The sequence below is a fragment of the Psittacula echo genome, assembly GCF_963264785.1.
Source record: "Psittacula echo genome assembly, chromosome: Z".
NCBI lineage: Eukaryota > Metazoa > Chordata > Aves > Psittaciformes > Psittacidae > Psittacula > Psittacula echo.
Genome location: NC_137742.1, coordinates 41,590,760 through 41,604,752, shown reverse-complemented (window position 1 = coordinate 41,604,752; position 13,993 = coordinate 41,590,760).

The window sequence follows — 13,993 nt, the reverse complement described above, 5'->3', positions numbered from 1 at the left end:
CGCACTAGTCAGTGCTGAAATTCTGACACATAAGTGCCTTGTCACCAACTTCATAAGCCTACCCTTACTGTTGCTTAACCTCAGGATGAGCACCATTTTTGGCCTGTGAGAGGTAATGGAGAATATCACAGTTCTAGGATTAGTGTGGTCCCCTGAAGTACATATGGTGACTTTGGGCCTTTGCTTCCCTCTTTGGTGGGGTAGAAATCCAAACATCTAGTCTTGAGTCCAGGATTTGAGGACTACAATTTATTATGATTATCCAAAGAGTTTGGAGATCAGTACTGGCAGATCCGCTCCAATTCCACCATGAGCGAACCCATAACCAGGTAGCTTTACAGAAGTGCAGTTCATTTTGTTTACAGAGAAAACACACTGTAATAAACCAAATAGCTTACATGACTCCTAATGAGTCATCCACAAAAGCCCCTGACCATCGCTGTGCACCACAGGCTTCTCCTGAGATTCTTAGCAATTTGTATTTATGAAATTCCAATACCAAAGGTATTTTCTCATTTCTGCTGGAACTGCATGGACTTCTTTGTGGGGATGAATATTTCTACTTAAAGTATCAAAAATACTGAATACCTATGAAAAGTAAATGAAACATGCTGCTATGGACATTATTCCAAGCCTTGCCCTCTTCTTTGGTACTTTTTTTCACAAATTCTCCCTGTGCTCAGTGGGTGCAGATTAAATGTTGAGGAATTCTAAAATTTCACTAGTAGCTGGCAAGTGAGTGTTAATGTCAGTCACTTTTCCAAATGAAACCGAAGGTGGTCATCTACCAGAATGATGAAGAATCATGCCAGAAATACAAAGGGGTTTGTTCCTGGCAGAAAAATAACTATGTAAACCACCAAGGTTCTAAAGATGTAGAAGTTAATGAAGCATCTATTTCTCATAAATAGATCAAGAAAGGCATTTTTTGGTAAACTTAAAAGGATGTATTTTGATTAAATTTGTTATTTAAAGAGAAAATGCCTATTTATATATTTTTGTTAAGGACAGAATATTAAAAATCTATACATTTTAATAGATCTAGAGCATCACACATATCTGAGAACCTGTCTTGCGCAGTTACACTTTCATGCTTTCTTAGTATCTGCTTCAGTCTTCCAAAAATTACTGATAAACACTCCCACAGAGACTGACTCTTTAACTAATTTAAGACAATATTCTGCTTCCTCAGTTCCTGTAACATATTACTTCCATATGTGGTCCCATTTTGAGAACGCATAGGCTGCAGCAGTATTTTACCTGTACAGTGAGTGTATCAGTGCAGTGTTTCCGTACAGTCTGCCTACAAAAGGGTCTGACTGACTGGCTAACTATCCAACTGCAACTTCCTATTTTCTAAAAGGCTTTCTTCACTTCCCAGTAGCACAATGTAGTTCCCCACTGTGTTCTTCAGGCGGAGAAGTGCTGAAGGTGACTTTAGCTAACTTGGAACCAACAAAAGCTCTTTGATATCACTTGTGCATGTCACTTTCCCATTAGAATTGCCACACCCCATTAGTTGTCAAAGCCTGAATCTTGGTAATCTCAGATGTACAAAATTCAGGCTACATCCCGCTACTCTGACACTTGGCAAATGCAATCTGATGAAAACCATGTTAGCCATTACTTTACCAGCTGTCCTTTAGGTTCATAAGAGTATTAACTTAACTGCTGCCATTTTACTCAGAAAGGTTGTGCTTTTCAGCCTCCGTATTTTATAGCTCTGTCCAGCAAGGAGTGAGTGCCTCAGCTGCTGAAATGTGGTTCCATTAGGCAGACCAACCTCAAAAATTGGACTTATTTTTCAACTTGGTACATTTCTTGGTTACCATCCATCCCCTTCCAGAGGTCTCAACTGCAGTGACCTTAGGTCACAATTACCTAACTACAGCACATCTGGCAGACAGGTTCTTGTCTGTTGCATCCAACAAAGAAGTCCCTGGTTGCCATCCAGTCTTACGAACACTTAAAACCTATCTTCAAGTTATTATCTGTAGTTTCTCGCTACTCGTGTGGTGAGGGACGGAAACACTAGTTCCCTCCGAACTAGGGGTGAGACATAGAGCATTCACGGAATGCGGGTCATCAACGATTTATTGCGCAGTTAGAATTCCTTATATTTGCCGCCCAAGCACCTCCCCAGGGTCAGCTGGTTCCTGTCCCTCCTAGCAGCTTCCCGTCCATGCACCAATCCCTACATCTCCCCCGCCTCAAGACTAGAAAACTCAGGGGTTTAACAGCTATTCCAGATAAGCAACTTATAACTCTAATTAACTAAGTAAGAAAGGTTTGTGCCACTAAGTATTCACACACAGTGCGTATTACATAATCAAACAAGAAGGAAACAAACATCCTAATACTAATAAACACAGAGCGTCAGCCTAAAGGGACCTAGACACAGGTGTTTCCAGCCTGAGTGATGTCGTATTCAACAGCCGGCTACAAAGTTCGTAGGGCACGTCGTGACTGGATCCGTGAGTGAAGTCATCTGGACACATAAGGGCCATGGATGTCATTTCACACTTCTTTCCATCACTCTGTCCCAGATACAGCTGAGCGCCAATCACCACCTGTAAAACAAAGCTCAAATACAAACTTACAGACACAGCTACAAATACGGTAATAGCCATTTTGCCGGTACCCAGCGTAGCCCAGTCTCCCCCTCCACACAGGCATAGCCTCACCCGTGAGCACGTAGGGCAAATGGACCTATCTTGCCCTTTTCCAGATCTTTCACCCGTACCTGTGGATACGGGGGTTTGTCTAGAGGTGGAGCAAAGTGCGAGCTCATCGGGGATTGTTCACTTGATCCACGCGAGAATTGATTTAAACTAGTCACAGCAGAAAGTAAAAGTCGGCGCACACGGACTGCAGGAGCTCCTCTGGGTACAGACTCCCCCGCCTCAAGACACATGAGGCGAGCTTTCAAAGTCCGGTGCGCGCATTTGACGATAGCTTGGCCAGTGCTGTCATAAGGACAACCGATCTTATGTTCAATGCCCCACTGTCATAAAAATGAAGCCACCAGTTGACTTGAATATGCTGGACCATTGTCTGTCTTGATCTGGCTAGGGACTCCCAAAATCGCCATGACGTCGCACCAATGCAAAATGGCCGCTTTAGTGTCTTGCTTGCATTGTGCCGTAGCCAAGATGACACTGCTACAGGTATCAACCGTGACATGTAAATAGCGCATAAAAACTGGAGCGCAACAGTCAGGGACTGGCAGACCTTGTGCAACACGGTCTGCACTATTGTTACCTTCAGTCAGGAGTCCAGGGATGTGCGAATGACTATTACAGTGATTTGGGCAAATTTCAGCAGCTCGCTCAGACAAAGCCTGAAAAAGGACTTGCGCACACTCCATCGTAGCCTCAATGGCCAATGGGGTCCGCAGACCACTGTCGTAGCACAGTAGCTACAGTAGCTACAGTATATGCTTCCAGAAATTGAACTGCTATTGGCTAGACGTAACCAATATAGATTGTGATTGGCTCAGAAGCGCAGTCCACACTTTTTGAAGCAGATAACAAGCTAGCTAAAATTATCCATTCGCTACCTTTCTCACGTAACTTGCAGTTTCACCATCCCGCTCCCACATCTTGTTAGCCTTGAGCAAATGCCAAGTTCCTTATTCTACTGCATGTAACTGTCCTTTAGTAACCTAAGGCTAGGCCTCACAGCCTGAGTAACTTGAGTTCAGGCCTTGCAACTTAACTCAGAGTCTGGCTAAGACCAAACAGCTGGGATTGCTCACATGTCGATTGTTCAGCTGTATTCTTCATAACCACCATCTCCTAAGGCTGACATCTGAGTTGGTCACGAAATGTCCAGCATCCCTCAGCCACTCCACAATTCTCTCTTTTTGGCTTTGAGCAAACCAGACGGATGTTACATTTTTCTTAACCATAGATATCACACACCACAACATATAACTTGCTACTAATACAAATAAAACTAACACACATAATATAGTTACTCCATCCATCATCTTTCGTTAGCCATTTAACCCTCTCTTTCAATTGTTGTACACTCTTATAAATTGATTCCAAATGATCTGACAAATTCATGCAGCATATTCCCTCAAATTCAGCACAACCATGCCCCTGTGCCAACAATAAAAAGTCGATTGCTGCCCTATTTGTAAGGTGGCATGACGAACACTATCAACATCAGTCAAGAGCCCACTTAGTGCAAGCATAGTAGCTTTTGTCAGTTCCTTCTTATCTTGCTGTGATTCCTTCAGCTTTTGTTGACCCTTGGTTCATGTCCGACTCCACGTAGGCACTTGCTGATCTGGGTACATGGCTGTTCTTTGCCAGAAAGTCATCCACATCTCCGCCTTTTTCTTTCTATACAAGCCAAATGTGCTTTGTAGCACTCATAATCATTCGTTGGATACATTAAAAATACACAGCAACAAAATCAAAATGGTTAAAATGACAATAAACACCATTAGTCCACCTTTTACTAGAGCAACCAGCCAACCTGTCAGTCCCCATTCACCTAACAAATTGTCCAGCCAAAAGGCTTGCTCATCCTCATACACCATGTGTAAGATCTTAGCATGTGTCCATATTTCTTCAACATAGGTCAATCACAGGCTGCTGGGTCTGCCCTTTTTCTCCTGGATGTCTCTCTGATAACAGGGGAGGCCATCCCCTCACATCAAGGTCTGGCATGGCATGTGTCCTCACTGCTCCACGCCTGCTGGGTTGCAGCCAACAGCGGAGCTAAAGGTTCTTCTTGGTGGCAAACACAGAGGTCAACCCAGTCTTGCCCTTGACTGTGGCAGCAGGCATTTGGTCAACCTCAGTTCTTGTACCTCGTTGTCAATGCAGAGTTTCACCTGCTTCATCCAGTAACAAGTTGCTACTGTGGCAAAGCACACACAGATTGACCTTACCAGAGTAACTATTACAGGTTACAACAGCATGTTGAAAATGCTGATGGCAGTGAGAAACCAGTCAAAGAATTTTCTTACCAGTGGAGTTCTTCTACCCTCTTAATTTGTTCCATTACCTGCTTTATAACACTACCATCATATTAGAATCTTTCTAGCTTTTGCCTTAGCATTTTCTAGCAGCTGCTGCAAATTTGCATGCTCTAACATCTTTTACAAGTAACAAATGCACACAATACAAGGTATAGTTTCTCATTAGCAACTGGCTAGTAAATACAGGTGGTTTTATGCACAAAATCACAGTCTCTAATAATAGCTATGCTACAAGCACACATATTCAAGTTGTTACTTTTCAGTTGCCCTCAAGTGATGTCCTGTAATCATTTATTTTTCTCCTCCTCTATCTCATTCTGCTCGGGGTATTCACTGTCAGCTCCTGTAGCTGAGGCATCAGGTTCCTCCACTTGTCTGTCCAGCTCATGGCAAGGCTTGGCAAACTTTGCAGGCAGCTGCCATGGACCTGTAGGTAGGAGGACACAAACATACCCCCTCTCCCACGCTATCAGCTCCTGAGAAGGAGGCCCGTTAAAGTGATTCAAAGGCATTCTGATGGGAAAGAAATGTGAAGCTACAGCTGTCTGCCTGCTTATCAGCAGCAGTAAATACCTGCCAGCAACGGCACTTTGCATTAACCCTTTCTTGTCCAAAATGTTAATCTGTTACCCATTCAAACTTTTACACAAACCCAACAACAAAAAATACATAGAGCACTGTCCGCCCTCAGCACACACACACACGCACACACGCATGGGATCCCACAAGCACACTCCATACAATTACAATATTTGAAACACAAAGCTCAGACAATCATTATTCCCACTATATGGTCCCTCATACAGAACATGGCGTAAGGACCCTGTGAAGACAATCAAAAATCAGCTCCAAGCAGCATCATTGCAGTGTGAGGTGGCAGGCTCAACTTTAGCGAGCATCCCCACAGAGGCTCTGCCCCCCCCCACATCGCACGAGCCTTGGGCTTTTACACTGACCAAAATGCACACTGATTCCGATGCAGGTGGCCAGCCTACATGGGAAGAAGTGGTCAGCAATATCCTTAAAAAGTCTCCAAGGGCTAACAGAAACATGGATATACATGGATATATATTTGCCAACTTCTAGTACATGTGGATCACAGAGAGACTATCAAATGAGTTGTATATGGGTTTTCAAGTCCACAGCCCGCCACGGCACTCACACACCGTGTTCAAAAGGCTGTAAGGGTACCTTTTTTTTTTCTTTTTTTTTTTTTTTTTTTTCTAGAAAATCAAAACCAAACTGAACACTCCAGCCTGGTAGCCAAGGATAAAGACAATGTCGTTAGTAGGGAGGATTCCCCCAGGGTAGGCTTTGAGGGTTGTTGTTGCTCGTTGTGGGGAACCCCCCTGTCCCCTGCCCTGTCGCACAAAGGGGAGTGTTGCCAGGGCTCACAAGACTCCACTTCCCGGTTTTTTGCTGTTGCCGTTGCCGCGGTTTCTGGCAGTCGCGCTGCAGCTCCGGCGCTGCCCGCTCGGCCGCGTGGCTCGGGGGCTCCGGCCGCGCCTCCCGGGGCACTTTCCTCCACAGCTCCCGCGCTTGCACCCGCGGCTCCTCCACCCGCAGCGCCTCTGTGTCCCGCAGCTGCTCCAGCAGCTCCTGTCCTGGGGACAACTTTCTCGATGGCACCCCACGTCTCCCCTAGGCCTCCTGCTTTCTTTTCCCCCGCCAAGACCGCTTCCAAAAGCTCTTGGCAGATCCGTCCCCATCGGGAGGTATCTAATACGTCCACGGGGGCCTCCACCGCCCCCCGGCCTCGCAACCATTGGATGCAGTGGCCCGCTGGCTCCGAGTTTATCGTCTTCGGCAACCCAGCTTGCTGCCTGAGGGCCTCCAGTACCTGTACCACGTGGCTCACATCCATCGCTATCACGTCGGGGTCACCACTTGTAGTTTCTCGCTACTCGTGTGGTGAGGGACGGAAGCACTAGTTCCCTCCGAACTAGGGCTGAGACATAGAGCATTCACGGAATGCGGGTCATCAATGATTTATTGCGCAGTTAGAATTCCTTATATTTGCCGCCCAAGCACCTCCCCAGGGTCAGCTGGTTCCTGTCCCTCCTAGCAGCTTCCCGTCCATGCACCAATCCCTACATTATCAATATGACAGATGTGATTTTTTTTGGAGTTGCTCAATGTGGCTGTATGTGTGACTACAAGAAACATGGTACTTTGCCAGTAATCCAAGATAATTCAGGCTATGAAGAACATGCATGCATGTTCATCCCTTAATATATGATGCATGCCGTCCTTCATATAACCCAAATCACAAATGAAGGGAGGTGGGATATGTGCATGGCCTGTAGATATTCCTTCAACCAAAGTTTCTCCATGCATGTGTTAGTAAGTTCATGGACAGCACATCACAAACTATCATTTCACTGCCTTTCACAACCTGGGCCACTGAACTTATTTTTTAAATTTTAGATAACATAGCAAAACTGTATCAGTTTCAGGTTCATGTACTATTGAATTCAGAGTTTTTAAATAAATGTTTACAGTTTGAAAGCAGAAGATGTAAGGAAAAGTAGGGTCAAGATTTTTGCTCTAACATCATTATTTATGTGAAATGCAAGTGAAGTCTATAATAGGTCAAGAGGAGAAGAGTTTCTTCTCTGTGATAGATCAGACCTGGAAATCTAATGCAGGCCTTTATTCAGTAAAGTGCCTGATGTCACAAGTGTATTTAGTTTATCTGCAGTACTTGAAAAGTCACACTCATGAGGAAATGTGTCAGAGAATGATAAGGGACATGGGTATGAGAATAAATGAGTCCCACAGGAAAAGTTCATTATGTAAAATACAGGCAGAGTGCCAGTGGCCTCCTAGTTCTAGCACTGATACACCAAAATGACTTACATCCCAAGCTTTGTGCAGCTGCAATAAATACTGTGGTAAAATGTTTTACCACCTTAGACTCTTTATGTATCTGTGTCTCATTCTGATCTCTTCCTTCTATCACTATTGAGTCCTCTGTCAGACCTGGAAATGTCTTCTGATCATCTATCTGCCTCAATTCTTCCAACCTTTCTAAAACAAATCTCAAGTTTCTGAATGCCACCACTGTATTTTGCCTACTGAGAGTAGTGGAAAGCAGTTGTTGCAAAATCAGAATGAGTCAGGAGCATGGATGCAGGTCCTGGGAACATGCCATAAGCTGTATTCACAATGGTTTGATTTGTTGACTATAGATTTTAAGATTGCTGTTGGACAGAGTGAAAGGTGTGCTGGAATGAAGTATTTCTAGAAACTGAAAGACTACAGTTCTGAATAGAAGTGACAGACTTGATTATAGCTGTATTTAATACATTCCTGCCAAGGAATGGGGAAACAAAAAAAATCACTTTCGCATATAAGGCCATGATTTTTAAAAGTTCTCTTTAGTTTACACTAAAAATAATTTCAGAAAGCCAGCTGTATCTTGAGCTGTATCAAAAGGAGTGTGACCAGCAGGTTGAGGGAGGTAATTCTCCCCCTCTGGTCCGCTCTTGTGTGACCCCAACTGCAGTAGAGGTTCAGCTCTGGGGCCCCCAACACAAGAAGGGCACGGACCTGTTGGAGTTGTTCCAGAGGAGGTCCACAAAGAAGATTAGGGGGCTGGAGCATCTCTCCTATGGAGAAAGGCTGAGAGTGTTGGGCTTGCTCAGCCTGAAGAAGGCTCCAGAGAGACCCTATAGAAGTCTTCCAGTACCTAAAGGGGGCCTACGGGAAAAATGAGGAATGACACTAGTGAGTGTAGCAAGAGGATGAGTGCTAACAGTTTTAAAATTAAAGAGGCTAGATATAGATCAGAAATTAGGAAGAAGCTCTTTACTGTGAGGGTGATGAGGCGCTGGCACAGGTTGCCCAGAGATGTTGTAGATGCCCCATCCCTGGCAGTGTTCAAGGCCAGGCTGGACAGGATTTTGAGCAGCCTGGTCCAGTGGAAGGTGCCTCTACCCATGGCAGGGGGTTGGAATTGGGTGATCTGTAAGGTCCCTTCCAACCCAAACCATTCTGCGGTTCTGTAATTCTATGATAATTTAATAGTAGGAATAGGTGTAACTTTAGAAGTGGTAGGTCAACACAAAAGAAAAAAACAGTAGCAGTAATTCTAAAATGGCACTGTTCAAATATTTTACATGCAATATTATAGGAGAAAGGCCTCATTCCTCCATGCTTGTGCATTAAAATTAGTGTTCCCCTTTCAGATCCCTTTTAGTCAAACCCAGGATAGGACCAGAATTGCAGTAACGATATTCATGATAGCAGACCTACAAACTGAGCTGTGGAGTTCATTAACAGGAGCTTGACGCTGATAAAGTCTACTGAGCAGTGGCTTTGTGCCCTTAAATGGAAAATATTTTTTGTAATTTTTGATACTCCAATTCCCTCCCAGCTGAATTTATTTATTTATTTCTTTTTTTCACTAGAGGATATCAGCTATTTTCCTCCCAGAATAAACAAACATGGACAGGAGTTGGCATTGCTGCTTGACATTATCAGAAGCCCTAATGTTTTCCACACAAAATAATCAATGTGTATTTTAGTAACTTCTATGTGTCTATTTTACTTTTTTAAGGCAAACTTTCTTTGACATACCATGTCTAATTCTTCTTGAATATTTATGTCAAATATTTTGAGAAACTTTTTTACTAATTTCCCAGATTATTTTTCTTCACTTGTTTCAACTAAAGGAATCCAAATCCTGTCTTCATTAATGTTTCTCAGCCTTGTGATAATTCAAACGGGTAAACAATTATCTGCTCTATTTCCACTGCCTGGTTTGCAGATCTCCACATGGTGAATGTTTGATCTTAAATGCATCAACGGTCTTTTAGAGAGCAGGCTGTATATTTATAAAAGGCAGCATTCACCTTTGAAAAACTCTGTTTACAGCTGTTGAACTGTATTGCAAGCTCTAGGCCTTTCCCTTTCATCTTTATACTGTCAACCACATTAATTCATGCTTACCACTTTTTATGGAACTCACATGCTAAAGGAAGGATTTCAACCCTTTTCCCAATATTTTATGTGGTTTTCATTCAGTGGAGGTAGACACGATATTTTTTAAAATACCTGCACGGACGGTCACTCAAACCACTTCCCTGGGCAGCCTGTTCCAATGCTTGACAGCCCTTTTGGTGAAGAAATTTTCCCAATATCCAGTCTAAACCTCCCCTGGCACAACTTGAGGCTGTTACTTCTTGTCCTGTCACTTGTTATCTGTGAGAAGAGACCGACCCCCACCTCACTACAACCTCCTTTCAGGTAATTGTAGAGAGTGATATGGTCCCCTCTGAGCCTTCTCTTCTCTATAATAAACAACCTCAGTTCCCTGCATTTATTATAGTCAAAAGAGTTCCTGGAATTGATCTATGTACCTGATACTTCAAATGTGCCACTTGACCAAAGCTAGGAAAAATTAGGAGTGACGTATGGAATAAAAATAAACACAGAGTACTGCAAATGAAAAACACAATTTTAAATTAATTCATTACATCAAGAAAAAGATATTCCATAACAACAGAGATTTGGCTAAAGGTTCACCTTGACTTAATAGCAAAGGGAAGGGAAAGCTCTTAAGGATAAGTGATGCTAAAAAGGCAAATGTTTTACAGTACATTGAAGTATATTAGCAATACCAGAGGTCCTTTGTGGTTTTAAATCCAATGGTAAAACACAAGTATGAAGAAATTATGCAGCAGGCATATCAGATGCTATCATCTGGTATATGCCTGAAGAGAACACAGTGAGCTGCTGCCATGTGGGTGTGATTAAGTATTGCTAACCCATTAGTAACTAGGGATAATTGTGAATAATACTGAGCAGGAATTAAAATAGGCTCAGATAACTTGCAGCCAAAACTTCTGAGGAGGTCTTGTTCTATTTGATATGAAATTTTAATAAATCAGGAACTCTAACAGAAATACCAGAAGATTGTTACAGTTCTGCTGTTGTGCTACCGTCAGCTGTAGTTTGGTTAATTAATTAAACACTGCCATCAGTCAGCACAAGTAAACATCTGATGAATTTTCAAAAGCATTCAGAACCTGAATGTTCCTGAATGCTTTAGGATAAACTGAAGAACAGCACAAGAAGTGATACAATCAGGCTTCTTCCAGCTCTGCCACAGTTGAAGTGTGATCCAGTCAAAACGGATTCACTGCTGTCTTGCCTTTCAGATAGGGGTTGTAGAGCACGAGGAGTAAATCTGAACAGGCTTTTCTGGGAGGCAATGCATTATTTTAGGTGAAGTTTAGGGTTAGATAATACAAAAATGCAAAACTTTAGTGTATTTGCCAGCAACAGGAACATGTATTTTTTCCAAAATGTCTTTTAATTTAATATATTTCTAAGTCTCTCTTTGAAGCCGCAGTTACTTAATGTGTTTTTTTATCAGCACCGTAAAACACTTGAACATGACAGAATTTAAAGACTGCTGTTAGGCCTCATCACCGTAGCACGAGATGGTGGGTTTATATCTGCCACAGATAATGAAACATTTATGTAACATTAACTCTATTTAGTATTAATTCTATCTAGTAGTTTTAATTGTAAAAGCATGGGATTTCTCTCCTTATAAAACAGGAATGCATGCTTGTAGTTAAATGTGCATTAGCTCCTTTAATCCTGCACACTATAAGACTTTACAAAACAACGTTAGCAAATCTTAACAGCAGCACATGTGTGGAGTTAGGAAAACTCTACTATGTGGTCAAATCTTCACAATTTAAGAAAGGACTTTTTTCTCTTACCCTTCCTCTTACATAAACAGCAATCTGAAAATTCCTTTGCTTCCTCATTTGCTTATTTTGCTTAATGTCTTTTTTATTTCTCTCAGGAGATAAGACAAATAAGCAGTTTCGTTTTATTCTCATTGGTTTTTGGTTGTAAGCAGTATTAGCATAGTGGGTAACATCACACTGAAAAGATGAGATTAGCCTACCATGCAATTAAATCAGCAAAACTTGGCTATGATAAGCCTCAGACATCTGTTAGAAAGAAACCTGAGCTGCCACTGCTACTGGTTGTTCTCAAAGTATTCCTACTGCAAGGACCAGTTTTGTCTTTTGAGAATTAGACTAGTTTGTGATTTTTATCCAATTGCTTGTTCACTTTCTAGCTTCCACTTTAATTAGCGTCCTTTAGTCCAGGCTTTTCTGTTGAAGGGTAAAGGTATATTAAATAATGTGTACTTGGAAGGTGGTTGACTCTGGGATATTTTTCACTGCACCAGTATTTGGAGTCATTGAACCTATCAAACTTGTTTGGGCCAGTAAGAAAGTTTCTCTGGATCTATTCCTTTTAAGGAGTGCAGCTACTGTGAGTTACTGAGCAATGACATGAACAAAGTACACAGCTTGGCAAAGAAAATAAACAAGTTAGCTGGAAACTTTATCACTGTGTAAAACAACAAAACAAAGAGGAACTCAACCACCCACCCTAAAGAGAAAGACACATATGACTGTTAGTGCAAAATTGAATTTATTTTAATCTCCCAATTTTGAAATATGCATAACATTTGGGGTCTGTTTCTCTTTGAATCTCTGTATCCTACATAGCTGTTTAATCCTAAAAAGCAGATATAAACCACTACCAAATAAAAATCCGTTTCCATTTTTCACAGATTAAAACAACCATGCTCTATGAAGGCCCAGAAAAAGCACCAATTTCTCATTTTTACATAGTTTTTGAGTGAAAACAGCAGAAGTTCCAATGCGCTTCTACCACTGCTGTTGCTCTGTAGTAGGTAGGAACATATTCGTAGCTAGAAAGAGTTAAGGAAAAGCATATATGTAGTTTAGGAGTAAAACTGAAATATCAAGTTTTCTGCCTTGATGTTCTCTCTCCATATCAGCAATACCCCAAGAGCCACTGTAAGCCATTGAAATAAAACTACTTTTAACAATAGAAAAACTGAAGTTACTTCCCTCATTGAACCTACATTGATACAGTTGTGGTCATGTTCTTCCTAAAGCATAATCTGCCCTGCTTCTGTAGAACTTACTATTATTACACTTACTGCCATTTTAATTCAAGCTACTACTTCCATGTAAAGCACATAATAAAATGTATCATTCTGAAATATCCAAAAGTTTCTCCTACTGCAGCTGCTTTCCAGGTTCCTACCTCTGCCTAAAACCACAATATCCACTCTCTTCCTGGTTGTGACAGAGCACTGTTTCTTGGGTTTTTTTCAGTTGGTACCCTTCTGATTTGAAGATGACTTTCACTTGTAAGGAAGCATAACAACAGTGAAAACATGATAAGGAGAAGAGAGCAGTGTATAATTTTGTGTGTCTTCCGTGCAAGAAGAAGAAAGAGGGAAGTACCTGTACCTGATTTATGATGTTGTTACAAGATAGTCACTGAAAATTACTTCTGAGTATCCTCTATGAGGTCAAATATTACCCCAATTAACAAAATGGAGTGATTTAAAACTTTTCCCAATTGCATGCAAGCACAACTTTTTCAGCTGCTTTTCAGCGATATGGACATGTCAGACTATCAGATGTTTGAGTTCTAGGCATTTTTATATCACACCAGAGGTTTTTAAAATCTCAAACCTACTCTTAGCAAACCATACACATTTTTAGCTGAGGGCAGAATTTTCACCGCTGACAGTTATTTATATTGTAACCAGCTCTCAAGAAAAACCGTGCAGAGACCAGACTTTTACAAGCCCCTTAGGTTTTGGCAGCCTCCTCAAGATCGCTAGGAGTTCATATGCCTGCATCTGCAGGAGTGGGCATATCTGGTCAATGTCGATCAGGCAGTAGAGTTAAAGGGAAATGTGCTGGGAGCTAATAACTAAATACCATTAGGTCTTAATGCTCTGCACAGCCTTAGAGTGTAGCTTTTCATAAAGCCTAGAGGCTGCTACAGACAAAAGTGGTTTCGAGGTATTTTGAGTAGTTTTATTTCTTTTCAGCTGCACTAAGAGAGAGATGTAGCGGCATTTTTAATAAACAAAGCCCTCAGGAGCCCTTAGCAGAAAATACTGATAGCCTTGTA